Source organism: Amblyomma maculatum, chromosome 3 (genome assembly GCF_055883805.1).
Source record: "Amblyomma maculatum isolate TAMU_Amacu chromosome 3, ASM5588380v1, whole genome shotgun sequence".
In the NCBI taxonomy this organism is placed as follows: Eukaryota; Metazoa; Arthropoda; class Arachnida; order Ixodida; family Ixodidae; genus Amblyomma; species Amblyomma maculatum.
In genome coordinates this window covers 63,130,174-63,136,222 of record NC_139346.1, presented here as the reverse complement: position 1 = coordinate 63,136,222, position 6,049 = coordinate 63,130,174, and positions in this window count along the sequence as shown.

The following is a 6,049-nucleotide window of genomic DNA, read 5'->3' as shown; positions in this document are numbered from 1 at the left end:
ACAATGCAAAGGGTCGAAATTGGACACTAGAAAGGGGCGCCCTAAGCGCGTTCAAAATTATCCTAGTTCGAATTCTTCTTCTGATAATGTTGGTTCAAAACTGTCTCAACTTCCCTCCGGCTCTTTTAGTTGTTTCCGCCGCCGGATATACTCTGAAGTGCACAAGAGAATATTCCGGTCGCGTGCGTGGTGCTTCCTCTCTTGGTAGCGATTTGTAATTTATTTTGCAAGGTCAACTCTTCTCAAACATAAAAAGAATTTGACGCCCTATTGGAAAAACCTATTTGCGGTTTTAATAGGTCCTGTATGAAATAATATGGGAGTAATCAGGAGCCGAAATGGGGCATAAAGGACCCATAAAGACGCATTCAGGACTAGTAGGAGGACGCGCTGGATATGCATATAGGTCCTCTTACTCCTTTTCAGACTCCTTTATCTCCTGTATATCCCATGTGGGATATATATTAGGAGTTATCGGAGTTGTGAATAGGTCCTGTGTACCATGATACAGGAGTTGAATGGGCTCCTTAATCAGGATTTGTTTATGGAAGTTTGAAAAGGCAAAGTTTGATATACACATGCGGTGTCCCCGCTAAATTCAATCAAGAATTAAAAACAAGAAAGCCTTTATCAAATTTGAATGAAATGAACATGAAAGTTTGTTTTACATTTCGATTTCTGCATGCGCTGCTGTGAGCGCATGCGGTAATTACGATCAACAATCGCTGCACGTCTTCCGACCTTATGACGCACGATCATATCTGTAACTGATGACGAGTCTGCAATACAGAAGTGCAGGGAATAAATTCGCCTTTCCACATGAACATAAGTATGTTCGAGCATAGCTCAAAACACACGTCGCCGCCTACCGAACCATTCATTGATAGCTGCATATCAACAGCGATGCTTATTTAAGGGTGTGCATATTCAAAGGGAGCGATGGGAAGTAAAATGACGCCGCCGCTGCTCCGCTGGCAGCATGGGAAGTTAAAAGATCATATATATGACAAGCGGATCCGTACGAGATATCTCTGTAGTAGAAAGAAAAATGCGCTCTAACACGGCGAAAAAATAGCCAGTACGTACCATATTCGCATATTCTTAGGTGTACGTGCAAAACACTGATACGTTTGAATGATAGATGATATTGCCTATGTGTATTGATAGAAAAGAAAAAGGCTCAGCGTGTTTACAGGGCAATCGTCGAAGGACGACCGCACGTAAGAAAAAGATGCGAAGTGCGAAACAGAAAATCGCAATAGAAAACGAAGAATGTAAGCACACAAGCCATCTGCCGCCATGGTGTAGTGGTCAGCGTGCTGGGCTGGTATACGGTGTAATCCGTAAGATCATGGTTCGATTCCTGGTGCGGCAAGTTTTCTTTTTTACATTTTTTTTATTTACGTGCATTTTTTTATGTACCTGAACGTCTTTTTAGCCTGCATCCTCATTTTCCCCACAACGAGGGGCGCTGACCACATTTGACAATGCACATAGCTTGCGACTCCTACTACTCCTTTTACTCCTACCACTCCCTCAACTCCCACAACTCCCATGTCCAATAACCCCATATGAATAGGTCCTATATACAGATTTTTTTCAATAGGGCGGTCACGCATTTTTCCTTACTTTTGTAATTTACGAACTTCAACTTCTGAGGCTGGGCACGCGCGAGCTAACAAAAAAACAAGAGTGTTATTGCTCGAAATTGACTTGATTTGTTCCTCGTTATCATATACGAATAACGTTTGATAAAGCTAAGATTTTGTGATCACTGGAACTGTCACTTTCCACTGCTACAACTATTACGCCTGCTCATATTATTTCTACGCATATTATAGTTACTATACCATAAACAGTGATGTCATGGTTGCAGATCGGAAAACTAGAGTATGAAATAGGATACAGAGACGTTGATTTGAGTTACGGTTGTGACGAATCCTCAAGGCATAATGTTTATATAGGGCATAACTATATATTTCTGGATAACGCACACTTGCTATTTGGAATCCATTTTCGCAATGCTCTTATACAAAATTTTAAACAGGATATTGTGTTGACTATGTAACACTAACTCGCCCACGCTTCCACTCCATCAAAAAATAAAGCAGGAAAAGATTCTAACGGCTATCGATATTTTTTGTTTTTTATGACGTGCGTTAAAAATGCTAAAATATTGCAATTCAGCTACCGAGTATTATAAGCCAAATTATTACTTTTTTAAAACACAAGCACACATAATAAGCGGCGTGCCGACACGCGCCAAATAAACATTTACTCACGCATGGCGGGAGAAAAAACATTTTGCCATTTTCTTTAAAAGTCCACGCGTCAATAAACTATAAAATTGTAAAAAAACTAAAGGTTTTGCCGGTGAGCCAGCACTACCAAAGGAATCAAATCGCCGCGAAAAGCGCCTAATTGAACTCGCAGACTTTGCTCTGCTTCGGGTATTGGAATTCTAAGTTGCCGCATGTGATCTCAGCCTCAAACCGTACCAGTGCCGACACTAACGCGCATTGCCTTGGGCTCATGTACACCGTTTATACATTTACGCTTAAGTTAGAGACGGGTATTCGAAACTTTGCTTAGTGCCAGTTTGACCGCGTTATTCTGTTAAAACATGGCAGTCGGTATTACATTAAGAGCTTTGCATGTGGTGTCATCATTCTTCTTCTTCCCCTGTGCTGAACATGCTATTAACCATGACCTGTCCTGCTTAAGGGCCTCTCCAGCCCATGTCACTGTGTAATTCGCAGGAGAGCAAAAGTGGGTCACCACCAGCTGGTTCTGAATATGTTTTCCTCTCTGTAGAGATAAGATAACGGGAGTGAACAGCCGGGCTTCCACATGTCTAGAGGAGGAAAGGGTAAAGACTCTGCTTTCCTTAAACCAGTCCAGTTTTATCTGCCCTCTCCATCTTGGACACATGAAATGTGTAGTGCTTCATGAAACAAGCCATTCTTGGCTTGTTGCAGCCAAGCTTCAGTCCTGCGGCCTCGCGAGTCCCTGCTCAACTTTTGCCGAGTCATGGAGCCAACATCGCCTTTTGCTGGTGGCAACAATGGTTCAGTTCCATCTGCGCGCGTCTCTCAGCCGACTACCGCATATTGTGAAGCGACTTACATCGACGCTTGCCGAATTTTGGCTGTTTCCCGTAGCAAAATGGACTTATGCGTTCCCGTCGACAAAGCGTGTGCCTGCGCTGGCGCTTTTTCGTGAACATGGTGATAAAGAAAGCGGAGGAAATCATGTCTGCCTCGTGTCCTGATGACTCCTACTGTGACTCTGATAAAGACGACATTGTTGTGCTTGTGTAAAAGCGCGACTCCTCCGACAGCTTCGTTTGATGAGAACAAAACCGACAAGGACCCTGTGCCTGCTAAATGTGATCAATACTGCCAACAACCCTCTCCCTGGAACTTTTATATAATTTGTATCCATGCCCATATTTTATGTCCGTTTCAAATTAGGCCAAGCTTGGGTAAATAAACTATAGTTTCATTTCGAACTCTTTCTTGCTATTCATATTATTAAGGGAGGCTTTGCATGCTTCATTTTTTGTAAATTCCCTATTCTCGATGCACTTCGTATTTCCTAAATTGCTCTCAAAATAGTTGCCAGAAAAACATTGCTTTTTTTTCACGCGCTCGTTTGCTGCCTGTCGAAGTCATTTTTCTCACCGTACCCTCCAAATCTTGTTTCAATAGTTACCACGCAGGAACGAAGAAAGGAACAAATGTATACACTGATTTATTGTTGGTAGAGCATTCAGTAGTAATTTCAATATTGTTTCCATTATTCCTATACAGTAGGTTATGGAGGCTAATTTGGATGGAGAGTTTTCTTGTCCCTTCCGAGTAAAGCTGCTTATAGCACTAACAGTTCACGTGCAAGGAAAAATAGAAGGGTTCAATGGTGCTGAACCTAATATAGAGGAAAATCATGAGATCAGCTGCTCTAGTAGTCGAGGATATTTTCGATGAACATGCAATTGGGAAACAACAAAGTGAAAAGCGCCTTCAAAGGAATCTCAGCTCGAATCGACTTTAGCAATCGCTTTCACACACCTCATCTAAAAACAAAAGCGGCATTTTACGAGCCGCGTGTTACACAAATTCTTGCAAACCTTGGGTCCGTGAAAACCATAAGAATGTATTCGCAAGCGTTTCTTCCAAGGGTGATATAAAAAAAATATTCAGCGCGCTGTTTAGGCCACATTGACGCAGAATATGGAGGTAGACGCCTATTAGTAAGCAACAAAAATTGTAAACCCTATTGTTCTGCACAATTATACAGAAACATAAACTGGATGCGAATGCAAAATGCGTACGTCCAAATAATGAAATTGAGAATGCAAATGATCAAAATTGGACACTAGAAAGGGGCGCCCTCAGCGCGTTCAAAATTATCCTAGTTCGAATTCTTCTGGACATGTAGCTTCAAAACTGTCTCAACTTCCCTCCGGCTCTTTTAGTTGTTTCCGCCGCCGGACATACTCTGAAGGGCACAAGAGAATATTCCGGTCGCGTGCGTGGTGCTTCCTCTCTTGGTAGCGATTTGGAATTTATTTTGCAAGGTGAACTGTTCTCAAACGTAAAAAGAATTTGACGGTCACGCATTTTTCCTTACTTTTGTAATTTACGAACTTCAACTTCTGAGGCTGGGCACGCCGAGATAACAAAAAAACGAGGGATGTTATTGATCGAAATAGACTTCATTTGTTCCTCGTTATCACGAATAACGTTTGATAAAGCTAAGAGTTTGTGATCAATGGAACTGTCACTTTCCACTGCTACAACTATTACGCCTGCTCATATTATTTCTAGGAATATTATAGTTACTATACCATAAACAGTGATGTCATGGTTGCAGATCGCAAAACCAGAGTATGAAATAGGAAACAGAGACGTTGGATTGAGTTACGGTTGTGACGAATCCTCAAGGCATAATGTTTATATAGGGCATAACTATATATTTCTGGATAACGCAAACATGCTATTTGGAATCCATTTTCGAAATGCTCTTATACAAAATTTTAAACAGGATATTGCGTTGACTATGTAACACTAATTCGCCCACGCTTCCACTACATCAAAAAATAAAGCAGGAAAAGGTGCTATCGGCTATCGATATTTTTTGTTTTTTATGACGAGCGTTAAAAAAGCTAAAATATTGCAATTCAGCTACCGAGTATTATAAGCCAAATTATTACTTTTTTAAAACACAAGCACACATATTAGGCGGCGTACCGAAATGCACGAAATAAACTTTTCCTCATGCATGGCGGGAGAAAAAACTTTTTGCCATTTTCTTTAAAAGTCCCCGCGTCAATACACTATAAAATTGTAAAAAACTATAGGTTTTGCCGGTGAGCCAGCACTACCAAAGGAATCACAGTGCCGGAAAAGCGCCTATTTAACTCGCAGACTTTGCTCTGCTTCGGGTTTTGGAATTCTAAGTTGCCGCATGTGATTTCAGCCTCAAACCGTACCAGTGCCGACACTAACGCGCATTGCCTTGTGCTCGCGCGCAGTGTTTATACATTTACGCTCAAGTTATAGACAGGTATTCGAAACTGTGCTTCGTGCCAGTTTGGTAGTTTGAGCCGCGTTATTCTGTTAAAACAAGGCCGTCGGTATTACATTAAAAGCTTTGCGTGTGGTGTCGTCATTCTTCATCTTCCCCTGTGCTGAACATGCTTTTAACCATGACCTGTCCTGCTTAGAGACCTCTCCAGCCCATGTCAGTTTGTAATTCGCAGGAGAGCAAAAGTGGGTCACCACCAGCTGGTTCTGAATATGTTTTTCTCTCTGTAGAGATAAGATAACGGGAGCGAACAGCCGGGCTTCCACAGGACTAGAGAAGGAAAGGGTAAAGGCTCTGCTTTCCCTAAACCAGTCCTGTTTTATCTACCCTCTCCATCTTCGACACATGAAATGTGTAGTGCTTCATGAAACAAGCCATTCTTGGCTTGTTGCAGCCAAGCTTCAGTCGTGCGGCCTCGCGAGTCCCTGCTCAACTTTTGCCGAGCCATGGAGTCAACATC